General features: G+C 41.1%; 1 protein-coding gene and 1 long non-coding RNA gene across 14 annotated transcripts in view; one reads left to right on the forward strand and one right to left on the reverse strand.

Annotated features, from left to right (window-relative positions):
* LOC141372991 (uncharacterized) overlaps positions 1-3,469 on the reverse strand; it is a 54,885-nt gene extending 51,416 nt beyond the window's left edge. Inside the window, exons 1-2 of one of the 2 annotated variants that reach the window (XR_012378575.1) lie at positions 3,310-3,469; positions 1,317-1,412 (exon numbers count right to left, since the gene is read on the reverse strand). This is a non-coding gene — a long non-coding RNA (uncharacterized lncRNA). Of the gene's footprint in view, positions 1-1,316; positions 1,413-2,370; positions 2,505-3,309 lie in introns of those variants that run through there. The other variant, XR_012378574.1, reaches the window with a different exon arrangement.
* EYA4 (EYA transcriptional coactivator and phosphatase 4) overlaps positions 2,635-12,854 on the forward strand; it is a 270,598-nt gene continuing 260,378 nt past the window's right edge. For 4 of the 12 annotated variants that reach the window (XR_012378573.1, XM_073893946.1, XM_073893950.1 and 1 more), the window contains exon 1: positions 2,639-3,387. The gene's annotated coding sequence lies outside the window, so the exon portion shown is untranslated. Of the gene's footprint in view, positions 3,388-12,854 lie in introns of all 12 variants that reach the window. The other 8 variants (XM_073893947.1, XM_073893959.1, XM_073893949.1 and 5 more) reach the window with 6 other exon arrangements.

The following is a 12,854-nucleotide window of genomic DNA, read 5'->3' on the forward strand; positions in this document are numbered from 1 at the left end:
CTCTCTAGAGAGTAATTTGGTTTTTAATTGTGTGCTTATGAATTCTTCGAATTTTACAAGTAAGATACTAAGAAAAACAATAAACAATAAATTAATTTTAAAAAAAGATACTTCAACTTCAGATACTTCAAGTATATTTTAGGCAAGGAAATCAATAATTGAATAAAAACAGAATTTTAAAGGTAACACCTCAAAGCATCTTGGACTTAACATCATTTCTCTACAGTAAAGGAAAGGAAAGGCTTGAAAATATGTTTTGGAGAGCCTGAGGGACATAAGGAATATAATTCTTTAAACCAGTGTTTCTCAGACTGGTGTGTGAAATAATTTTAGGTGGCATAGAATAAATAATTTTACATAATATTCATTTACAAGGTTATTTTCTATTTATGGTAAATTATATTGATTTTCCCTTTATGATGATGATAAGTTTCTTTTGTCAGATAAGCTTAGAATACAAATAGTTTAAAGGAAAATATTAAGTTAAAATACTACTGATGATCTAGCAATAATTATAAAAGCGGTATTCAATAGATATGCTGCAAATAATGCTTATTTAAACAAGCAATATATTTTGCCTATGGAACCTCAAAATTCTTTGTTTCCTATGCTCAATTCCTTATTTCAAACTTGGACTGAAATATGACATTTTATATCACTCTTGTTAGTGTCCATGTAATCTATGTACAGTTAAGACTAGATGGACTCAAAGATAGTAATAAAAAGCTGAATACTGTGATATAATTAATTGTTTTTTTAAAATGACTTCTATAAATACCTTCTTATGAAAATGTATAAAAATATCACATTTGAGCAAAGTAAATTGAAAGCAAGGTCAATGCTGAAAATCTGATTTTAGAAGGGTGTAAAAAACCATGCTAAAAATTTATTTGTATGAACAGTATGCCAGAGTATGAAATTCTGCTGTATCCAAATTGTGCATCTTCCCACCTTTATTTAGAGGTTACACTAACATAATGTTTCATGCCAAAATGAAATTCAAAAATTGTGGTCTTATGAGGAGAGTATTAAATTCAGCATTTGCACTTACTTTTTACATATTTGCTATAGTCATTGAAATGCATACACTGTACTAAAAATATTTGCTATTTTTCTGACTACTCTATTAATAATAATAGCATCACAGTGACTAACAGTGGTCTTTGGGGTTGCACAGAGGCTGTTTTGAATTTTAGGTCTGCCGTTTACTAGGAGGCTGCTAAAAATTCTGAGCCCTTAATTTTCTCACCTGTAAAATGGGGGAAAATAAGATCTGCAAAGTTAATTAAGTCTTCCCATTGATATTTCTGTCTTACGTGTATATTAACTGACATCCTCTTCAAGCCACGATATGCTTCAGATCATGCTCCAAATCCTTTTTGCACCAAATCCACCACCAGAACTCTTTCCACCTGGAGAAGCAGAAAAAGGAACATGGTACCTGGCAGGTCTAGGCCTTCAAAATAAATCTGCAGGCAAGATCGACACCCAGTGAGTGGTGAGAGTAGCGGCGAGTGCCTTTATCAGGTTAAATTTACAACCTCACCTTTTCCATTGCCTGTTCATAATTGTGGACAATGCCCCACTACTTAAAAAATAAGCTGTAATTACAAGAATTCAACTGGTTTTTGCTTTTGAACCCGATAGTCTTGATGTCAGTTGCAAAAGACCAAGCTGAAATAAAAGGGGAAATATTTTTCCGAAATTTTTAGAGAAAATAAGTTGACAAAACATGAAAACTAAATTTTCTTTGAATAGGAGTAAATTCTTGTACCTTGTAATCTCTCCCACCACATCTAAGGTGATGTGGGGAGCTGCTTGTTGAATCATTGGGTTTGTGGTTACAGACCACTGGGTTGTCTTTGGTGAAGTTACTTAGGTTTCTTTGGGCCTAGTCTCCTTATCTCTTGCACGGGCTTAAATAACCACCACACAATAACCACCCTAGAGTTGTGAAAATTAAATGAACATAACACCTACCAGAAGGGACCATTATAATGACTGACAGTAAATTCTCAATAAATTAAAACACTTGAAATCAATGTGACAATTAAAGATGCTCCTAAAATAGACAATAGGTTTCAGGGAGAGGTGATTAAACGGATGCAAAATTCATGTGTTGTTTATTGTCTACTTTGCCGCAGCCTCTGGTTGTGATATACACATATGTTCGTATAGAATATTAAATTCTATGTGGGTGCATAATGCATGCGCAGAAGGCTTAGGCATGAAATGTCACTTCAGCAATGTGCCCGGGGAAGCTCTGACGCTGCCTGACCTTTGGGCGTCTGGAAGGGATGCCTATACCTGTGCCCAGCGCTGGAAGGGGCCCAGGCCCTTCCCAGCAAAGCCTACCCCCAGACTGCTTACTCGTTCCTAGCATACATCTTCACGCAAAAGGGTATTTTGTCCCTTCCGACTGGCGTGAGTTGGTTTTTCTTTTACGTCGTTGCAAGTAGGCGAAGTCCCTTCTGTCTTCTCCCTTGGGGTAAGTGGAAAGGAATCCGGCAGGGGGCCCGAAGTGGCCTACACCCGGGGACTGGGTAGCGGCGGAGTGGGAGGCAACTCCTGAGCTGCCCCGCAGAAGCAGGTGGGAGACAGACAGCGGTTCCCTCGTCCTGGGAGAGGAGTGCGGTCGCGGGTCCCTCCCCTCAATCGCGGGTGGCAGCGGCCGGCGCCAGGCCCGTGGGGGGCGGGGTGGGGGCGGCGCGGAGGGCGCGGAGATTACTGCGGCGCCACCAGGGACTCCGAGGGTCCCGAGCGGTCCCCACGAGGGACCGCGAACGATGAACACAGGCAGTCAGCGAGGTCGAATAAAAAGGAGTTGGTCCCTGCGCGCCGCCCGCCCCGGGGCCCCCCGGCAGCTTCCAGTGGCCGCGGGCGCCGGCGGCGACGTCCCCCGCCCCCAACCCCGCGCGCAAGTGCAAGGCTGCCCGCGGCGCGGCGCACGCTCGGCCGCTCCCGGCTTCCGCGCAAAACTTCGAGCCTGTCCACGTGAAGTTGTCGCTCCCGTTCAGAGGGGTTTAAGAGTTTAGTTTGGAAAAGCGGGGCAGAGGCGACAGCGGTGGCGGTGCGCGCGCTCTCTTTTTCTTTTCTTCCACTTTTTCCCCACCCCTGTCTTAGTCCAGAGTTTTGGCTTCTCTCCTTTCCTCCTCCCCCTCGGAGCCGGCTTCTCCCCCCGCCCCGTTTCTCCCCCACTAGTGTACGCTATTTGTTGGGGGGGGGGGTGGCCGAAGGGGATGTCCTGTTTTCACCAGAGGCACAACGCGAAGGGGAAACTCCGACACTGGAAGGAACGAGAGTAAATACCTAAATACAGAAGCACGGGTCCGCGGCTGGGACAGACGCTTGAACTTCAGATCCCGAGGCAGTCCGGGCTGCGGGGAGGTGAGTACCCCTTCTCCTCGTCCCCGCCCGCGGGGTCCGGATTGCCGGGAGCCTGTGAACTCTCTCCGGGGAAGTGCGCGCGGCTCTGCCCGGGACGCGGAGCCCGGGGGACTGGGGAAGCAAGGCGGGACGGGGTGTGGGCGCCGATTCCCAGCAGGCGCGCGGAGGCGGAGTGCAGCACGCCCGCCCGAGGCCCAGGCCGCCGGGGCTGCAGCGGTGCCTTCTGCCTGGGAGGCCACCCCGTGCCCCGAGGGTCTTCTCCAAGTCTGCGGGGCTGCTGCAGGGCCGCGGCGGGACGCGGAGCGCCGCTCCCTACCTGTACCCGCCCGGGGGGCGCGCGCCAGGAGTCTCCCGTACATCCTTCCAGTGCTATTTATTACTTTGACTACCCCCTAGATAAGCCTGACACAGGGATGCTGACCCGGTCGGGTGGACGACCCAGGCTCCTGGCATTTTCACGATGCTGCATGCGTGTGTACGTTCACTGCATGTGCTCTAATCTCGAGGCACGAACCGGCCTGTTAAACTGCGGCCATCCCACTTTAATAGTTTTTATGCGGCGTGGACCGAATGTTTCCTGCGGCTTGCCAGGGTCCGTGAAATTAGAGGCGCCTTGTCAGAGGAGTCGCGTTCATTGGCTCGGGACGCGGATGCCATGGAGGGATTATAACTTCTCCAAACGAAGGGACCTGGCTGCGGAGAGCAGGTTTTCTCTCGTTTCAAAGCTTGCTGGGTCTGGGCTGGTTGAGGCGCTGGAAACGGCTGTTTTCGCGTGGTTAAGCGGGATTCGGAAGAAGACCGAGTGTGTGCGTGTTTTATTTTGCGCCACACAGCAGCCAGAACTTTTCGTTTAGTAACAATTTAAAGATTTCTCTTTCTTTGTAAGCATGATTTGAATAGCTTGGAACTCTAAGGAAATTTGCGGACCGCGTCCCGTGGCAGGGCGGTAGCAAAACCCAAGAGCAGTCAGTCCCTCTTGGGGTGGCAGTGTCTGTCCTCCCCGCCACCTCTCTCGCTCCCTTCCCTTGAAGGCTAGTGGGGTTTGTTCTCCGGGTGTGTGGGTGGGTGGGTAGTGTTTGGAGACAGTCTTCGCTCCCCGCGCTCCCCGCGCCTCTCTCCCCAGCACTCCAGAGCGGGCAGTCATTCATGAATCCTTAACCTGAGGGCAGTGGAGGAAAGTGCAGGTCCCTGGGCCCTTTCTGCCAAGGTGCAGAATAGCGACGGGGCGTGTGTTTTGGTTTCAGAGCAGTTCCACGTGGAGCATCTCCGTGTGCGTGTGTGTGTGTTGTGTACTTGACCTGTAAGGAGGTAACAGGAGTCTCGTGTTCAAACCCAGTGGGCCTTTGGCCATTAATTTGCTTTCCTGGCTGTCATTACAGACACTTCCAAAATCTGATACCTAAGAGAACCAACAGGTTAGGTTTCACATTAAGAGCTCATACTTAACAGTTTTCTTTCTCCCTTACCCCTTTTGGCTTGGCACCCTGGGATCAACGTAACTGATGTAGCGAAACATACCTTCTCGAATATGGCATTTTGTTGCTCTTCTCCTAAGCGGCCACGTTTTGCACCCTCCTGCGTTTGTCAGTTTCTGTGCGGGCTCCTTCGGGACTTAGGTGGGAGTCTTAGGAGTGTTTAACAACCGCGGGCTCCCCTTTAGCAGCTTCTGAAGTTTCATTTACACATAGGTGACTGGCAGTATTGAAAGTCAATGATGGTTTTTTGCTGGTTGGGTTGTTTTTGTTTTTATTTTTAAAACCCCGTCAGGACAAGGATCGTACTTGATAACCTTTCTTGGGTAGAACTTGGTTTTAAGCAGAAATGTTTTCTTTCCTTCTTCTTTATTATAATGTTTCTGGCCAGCTTGTAGCTGAAGAACCAAGAACGAGGAAGGGGGGCGGGGAGAGAATCCTAAAACAAAATATTTGATACGTGGTGTGGTGCGTTTTAGGAGACTGCACTCAAAGGCATTTGTGTGTGTGTGTTTTTAAATAACATTATCCCAAGAAATAAGTAGCAGTAGTAACAAGAGACAGACTGTTTTGTGTGGAGCTAGACTGCCAGAATCTGATTTTTATGGCAACAATACCAAAGACAGATATAACTGCATCCATTTTTATTATTATAAACCATAAAAATAGTTTGTTCCACCCGATTAAAAGTTGTAAGTCATTCAGAGTTAAACCAATTTTTAGAAATGACGGTACAAGAAAGAAAATTAAACCTTTTGACAGTTACAACTTTGAAACTAATATAATTAGATTATTTGTAAACTGTCTTTTTTTAATTGCTAGGGACATATCTTTGTCTTTCATAACAAGTGAAGGTTTAAAATCAATGTGGTTTTCAAAAGCCTGTTTTCCTTTGTCTATTACCTGACAAGAGTACCCTTCAACATTTTAAGGCCATCATAGAGGTTGTTTCACAAGTATAACGGAAATAAAAAGATTTACTTTTTTTTATTAGGAAGTATTTAATTCATTGGATATTAGAGACTTAATTTCTCTTATACAAAATGGAAAGCTTTATGTATATATTTATAGATAATATTGAAGTCATGTGTTCAAATTTAAAAATGAAGAAGTAAACCCTAAGATTTGTATTAGAAGAAATTGGTTCAGGAACAATCATTATTCTTATTAGGAAATACAGATGCTGCATTCTAGAGGATTTGTAGAAGCTAGCTGAAAAAAAGAATTGCCTTTGCATAAAAGTTTCTTTTTAGAATGGAGGCTGGAAGATGAGTAGTTTGTCATTTTGCTGTAATTTATTTTTTCTTCTAAAAAATCTCTTTGAATTAGAAAAAAGAGAAAGCTCAGTTTTCCATTTCTAAGAGCTTCCTTTTTATTTATGTTGTGATTTGGGGTGTAAATAAATTTTACATACCCACGGGAAATAGAGTGTCCAGTTTCATGTTTTCAATCTCTGTTGCAAGCTCTAAATGACTGATGCCATGTCTAAAAATATATTTATGTGGCTTGGTATTTCATTTAAAAAAGTCTATGCACTGAAATTAATTTATCCAGGACTTTTAGAAAAGTAGAATGGTAGAAAAGCCATAACTATTGTTATGAAGATTTAGGATGTTGGAAAGTTCACATTCTAACTTTCAAATAATAAAATTAAATTTACCCAATGAAACCTCACATTTTTATAGAGAATTCAAGAAGAGGGGAGATAATCCTTTTCAAGACTTACTGAAGTGTTAAGTAATTTAAGAGCATGGGTATTTATTATGTTTTTTCATTATCTTTTTTTTTCCCATTAGGTAAATGCAGGAACACTGAACATTCAGTAAAAACAGGCCCCCTTTATAAGGACTTTATTCACCATAGTTCTGTATTGCAGCTGCTGATCATATTTCACGGAGCTGTTAAAGCACTTAAAACCTAAAATTAGGTACTGTCTGGTTGTAAATATTTCAGATCACTCATTTAGAAACAAACAGAAAAGCGTAGTATCAAAAGCAGAAGTTGTTTTGAATCTTTTCATTGAAGAACTGAACAAACCTCTATCAAACACCTTATTTTTTCAGTGAGAATATAATCACGACAGTTTCTTTTTTAAATATTTTTACACATTCTAAGCTCTTACAATGTGTCTTCCTATAGAGTATCTTAAACTAATTGTATTCAGAAATGTAGTTGGGGGATTTTATTACAATGGTTACTAGGTGCATGAAAACATGAGAACGAATGGATGACATTGCAATGTACCTGCTTCTCTGGTGAATTTTTCCCAGTGAACTAAGAAATGACATGATCTTTCAGGCATTTGTTGTAGAGATGGATGAGATGCAGCAATGTATTTAATTGCAGTATGTGTAATACTGCATTTAGTTAGATGTGTTTTAACATGGGGGGCACTGAATATTCATTAAATTGTACATGGAGCCAAACTTGGCATCATTTAGTTTGAACTTGAGTGGAAGAAAATAAACAAGAATCACATATTCAAGCACAGTACAAGCAATTTTGATTGCTTTTAAGAGGTTTGAAGACTTTGTAAACATTACTGTCACCTAATATTGCTCCTGGCACTGCACATAAGTATATGCCTTGGTGATACGCCATTTTACTCTTGAACTTTGTGATTCTTTCGTGTATCCAGCTATGTTTCTACTAGTAGAGAGGTACTGAAAATGAATACCACTACCCTTACGGCCCTAACTCCTTTTCTGTCTTTCAGAAAAAGAGATGAAATGGATTATTTTAAAAATAGAAACCATTTTGAGTTATCAATACCACATTTTTATGGTGGTTTAAAATAGTTTCAGAGAGTGGACCTCTGAGTCTCACGGTAACCTTTTCTGTCATTGAAAGGTGCTAATTGATCTTAGGTCACTGACATAATAGTATGGTTTGATATTTGAAACCTTTCAGCATTGGCCTGGCCCTTTTCTCACCCTGAGATTTCAGTCCATGGCTGATGAATAACACCATATTAAAATGTCAGGAATTCTAATTTTTTTCTTCATATGAAACATTTTAATAGGACATGCTCATATTTTTAAAACTTTTATTTATATACAATAAGTACATTTATTTTGGTGTACTTTTGGGCCATGGGATAAAGACCTATATTATCATGTTAGGGTTTTTTTTTTAAGATTTTATTTATTTATTTGACACACAGAGAGGGAGAGAGAGAGAGCATGCACAAGTAGGCAGAGCAGCAGGCAGAGGGAGAGGGAGAAGCAGGCTCCCCGCTGAGCAGAGAGCCCCATTTAGGGCTTGATCCCAGGACCCTGGGATTCATGACCTGAGCCAAAGGCAGATGCTTAACTGACTGAGCCATCCAGGTGCCCCATGGATTTTTTTAAATATTATTTTTTCACAGGTAGATATTTTTATATTAAAAGTTTGATTGCTGTCATCACATTGGAATACTTTCCAAAGTGAAGTTTCATTAAACCAATATTGAAGGGGTGCCTGGGTCAGGTCATGATCCCAGGGTCCTGGGATGGAGCCCAACATTGGGTTCCCTGCTCAGGGAGGAGCCTGCTTCTCCCTCTCTCTCTGCCTGTCCCTCCCCCCTGCTTATGTTCTCTCTCGGTCAAATCTTTAAAAAAAAAAACAACCCCCACCAAGACCCCCCAATATTGAGTAGCCATCTTGAGATTTTACACCGAAAGCATATTTTCTTAAGTATGTTCATATCTCAAAGTATATTTTTAAATAGAAATTGTCAGATCTGTTTTTATACAGTTGTAATTTTGATGTCTGTGTAAGTCATCACCATTCTTGTCATCAGTCATTGCCATCATCAATCATTAGCATCAACAGAGCATCCCAGCTGACATTTCCTGAGGCTTTACTTTATGCAAAACACCTGAAGGTGTTTATGTGGATTAGCTAATTTTATCTTTTCAACTATGCCATAAATGCGTTACTTTTAGCATTTCCATTTTACAGGTGAGGAAACTGAGACCAGTTAATGCAGTGGAGTAGAGCCAGGCTGTGGTCTGACCTCAGAGTCCTTATCCTTAACGGTTGCACTAGGCAGTTGCTCCCACCAGCCAGATGAGTTCATTGTAGGTGCTCTCTAAACAACATTTTCTTTTTCTATTATTGGTTATGTATTTATTTCTAAGGATATTAGAAAGATACGTTAAATTTCACATTAAACCTATAATTTCACAGATAATATTGTTTAAGAAAAGTCCAAAAAGAAGTATTGAAGTAAAACAAATTAAATTTTAGAAAGCGCCCATTTAAAGAAGCAGATGAAGTAACAGTAGTAAATGCTTGGCTAAAATAGCCAAAATCATGAAGGTTGGTGGCAAATGACTGAATTTAGAGAAACTGTTACTTTAGAATGCCTCCCAAATGTCAGGAACTTATGACTAGGTCTTTTTAATATTTAACATATATATAGAATTTTTCTTTGTTTTTCAGGCCTTATCCATTGGTTAGATGATATGGATTTTACAGGGTTTTGGTTGCTGTTGTTACTTTTGCTGTTGTTTTAAGCCTGAATGCTGGGTATGGCTCTCAAATCTACGCATTTATGTTGAACCAACTAATAAGGACTGCATACTGCATTTCTAGAGGCAAGTTTAAATTATAACGGGGGTCACCCATATTTTGGAAACACTTTCAGTTTGCTTGGATATCCTTTCAGACTTTACATCTTTAAGGTTTTCTCTAGGTGAACACTTTTTTTTGCTGCCGATCATCTGTTTTATAACTTGTATGTATTTTTTTTTTCACTGAAACAGGGGTTTTCATTTTTAATTTATTTATGTATTGAGCCACAGACCCCTTTATCCAAGTGAAAACTGACACTGTGCCCACTGGGGAAATATTCACTGTTCTGAGTGAAGCAGGACATGGGTGGCCCGTGAATCACTCTCCAACACTGTCCTCCGGCCATTGCTGGCTCCCAAAGTCTCTGGAAGGGTCTTCTGGTGTGCAAAAATTACTGCAAAAGGGTCCTTGGAGAAGGGGGTCCATTCACAGTACCTGCTATAGTATGTTAGCCTGCCCTCCACTAAAAAAACAAAACAAAACAACTCTCAACTACCATAAACTATCTCCAGAGTAATATGTGGGCCAAAGGTATATCTGCTCACCCTAGTATTACTTGAATATTCTTATTAACCAATCTACAACTTAGTTCAATTTAGTACTTAGAAAATAAAAGTAATCAGTATGTTTCCTACATAGAGGTATAGGCCTGAATGAGGCCCACCATATTTTTTACATGTAAAGATTTGTTTTAGGAAAGTATCTTTTTCCCTTTAAAGACTTTATGAAGGAACTTCAGCAGTGGCCTAAATGGACATGACCTTGGAATTTTTATATAATTTTTTTTCCTGCTGTTTCTATGATTCTTTCCTCTTTTCTTTCTAAAATGAAAGGGGCATTTCTAGTGAAGACTACAATTAAATCATAAAAATTTACATTCATATGCCATTAAGTTTAATTCTACTCACAAAAGCAATAACATTCGATTTGAAATTCTGTCCTTAATCAATAGGTGTACCACATACTGGGAGAGCTTATTCTCCAGAAGGTCATGTACACAATTCACAGACCCTGCATATACCCCGTGGACTGATCTATTCATTACAGTTTACCTTTGGCTCTGAACTCCCCAATGTTCAAGGATTTGAAAAGACCTAAATGTTCTGACTCAGAGACTGAATACTTCTAACCTAATGTGTTGAAAAGTGGTGATGACTTGGCGAGTCAACAGGTCTCTGAATTGGCTGATGCTTTTCACTTATAGGTTTATATCTACATGCAGATGTATATTCATGTATGATTATGACTTAGGTAATACTAGCCAAATTTAATCATAAGTGGCTGAGTCATTTTCAGATTCCCTTTGGCAGGTTTTCGGTAATCTCAAACTTTGCTTCTAGTAGGTAACTTAAGAATGCAGACCTCAAAAATTCTAAGAACAGCAACACTATTAAATTTTTTACATGAACTTTCAGGTGTTCAGATGAGGCTACTGTTTTATTTTTCTTAGCTGACCCAAGAAGAAGGTTAATGTAGGGCGCCTGGGTGGCTGAGATGGTTAAGCATCTGCCTTCAGCTCAGGTCATGATCCCAGGGTCCTGGGATCGAGTTCCGCATCGGGCTCCCTGCTCCTTGGGAGCCTGCTTCTCCCTCTGCCTCTCTCTCTCTGTCTGTCTCTCATTAATAAATGAATAAAATCTTTAAAAAAAAAGTTTAACGTAGGTCCGTTTTGTCTACTTAATCATTGTCTTTAGATTTTCCAGGCTTCATTTGTGAAAAGACCTAGCAAAATTCTGGGTACACATACATGCTTTTTAAGTGCTTTTTCATATTCAGTGTTGCTAAAGATGTGCAAAATTTAGAGTGAGATGAATAGGTTTTCACTTCTCTGTGTTAATTTTGAAGACTTTGGGGCTCTTAGTCTCTTATAAGTTTACTTTTTCTTGGCATATACCATTCACAAGGAATGGTTAACAATAGTAAGTGAATTAACCGTGATAACCAAGATCACAGGTTTAATTCTCAGATTATCACATAAGCTTTGGGTGGACGCGTGTCCTATACATACTAGGTCATATTGTCTTTGGTTTAGTTCTGAGGGACCACCCTGGACTATGCTGGAACTGTCTCCAAAACTCTCCTCCCCATCCCAGGAATCTTCAATCACATTTATTCACAATTTTTATCAGGTCCCTCCTTGACTTAAAATTCTTCAAAAAATGTTCTCTTGCCTCTAGGACAATTCCAGAATTTTTAGCAGGGAGCACAGGGCCTTCTGTGCTGAGAACCTTGCCCAGGTTGCCATTCTCATCTGTCACCACTGGGTCACAAGAATCTCTAGCCATATGGAGAACTGCAGTTCTCAAATAAATACACCCTCATCATTTCCACCACATTTCTCTGTGCATGGGATTCTTTCTACCTGGAAGACATCTCTTCTGCCCCTGAAACTTTCTTTTTGACTTCTTTCACAAGACTGCAGTCGTAAAATGTTACCTCTATTAGTAAGTTCATCTGTCCTCCAGAGGCTGAGTTGGATGTTTCTTTCCTTTTTGCTGCGAAAGCACCCAGTTTCTACCTTCAGCACAGTACTTGCCACATTGACGCGTAATAGATTATGTGAATTTACATCCTGCTCTAGACTGAGAATCGACTGACATGATTACTGGCCTTTGTCATCCCCGTATCTCCAGTAAGTCGGGGTGAGTAAGTTTCTGTTGAGTGAATGAATAAAGAAAATGGGGACGAGGGCACTGATGGTGGCCCTGGACATCCTCTGCCATGAGACTGGGAACAGCGGGGATAGCTGTGACCATTAGACTGCAGGACAGCCTTGAGAACAGCCTCGGGGATTTTTGTATTAACTCAGTAGAATTACAGCTCTGAATCTAGGCCCAGCTTACATGTATGTGTATATGTATGTAGAAATGTATTTATTTCCCATATGACCATTGAGAAGTCGGTGATCCAGTGGATAAGCTAGTTATCCTGAAGATCTCTGAAGATACGAATATTTCACAGCACTTGAAATCTAAGGGACCCGATTCTTTTTATTATAGCATAGTGGTTAAGTACAAAGAATATGGAGCCAGGCTGCTCATGTTCAAACCCCAGCTCTGACACTAGACTCTGTAGTGATAAGCATGTTACTTAAGCTGATTTTGTTTCAGTTTTCTCATATGTAATAGAACATGCTTTATGAGGCTCTTTTTAGAATTCAATAAGTAAATATATGTGAAGTATTTAGAAGAGTGTCTGATATGAGTATGAACTAGTATGATTATAATTGATAGTCTCTATTAGTTTACCGAAAATGTTCACAGATTTTTAGAGCTGGAAGTCATTTTTTGAGGCCATAGACTGGAGACTATAAACTGAGTCTCCAGTGATCCAAGTACAAATTTGGCTTTCTTGGGTGATCTTGGCAAATCTGAGGCTGTATTTGGAACCCTAAGTGAAGACATTAGAGGTGCTCTAAACTGAGCTTTGGCCATTTAT

Source organism: Callorhinus ursinus, unplaced genomic scaffold (genome assembly GCF_003265705.2).
Source record: "Callorhinus ursinus isolate GAN/ISIS: 27379988/994484 unplaced genomic scaffold, GSC_fseal_2.0 scaffold6, whole genome shotgun sequence".
Taxonomy (NCBI): domain Eukaryota; kingdom Metazoa; phylum Chordata; class Mammalia; order Carnivora; family Otariidae; genus Callorhinus; species Callorhinus ursinus.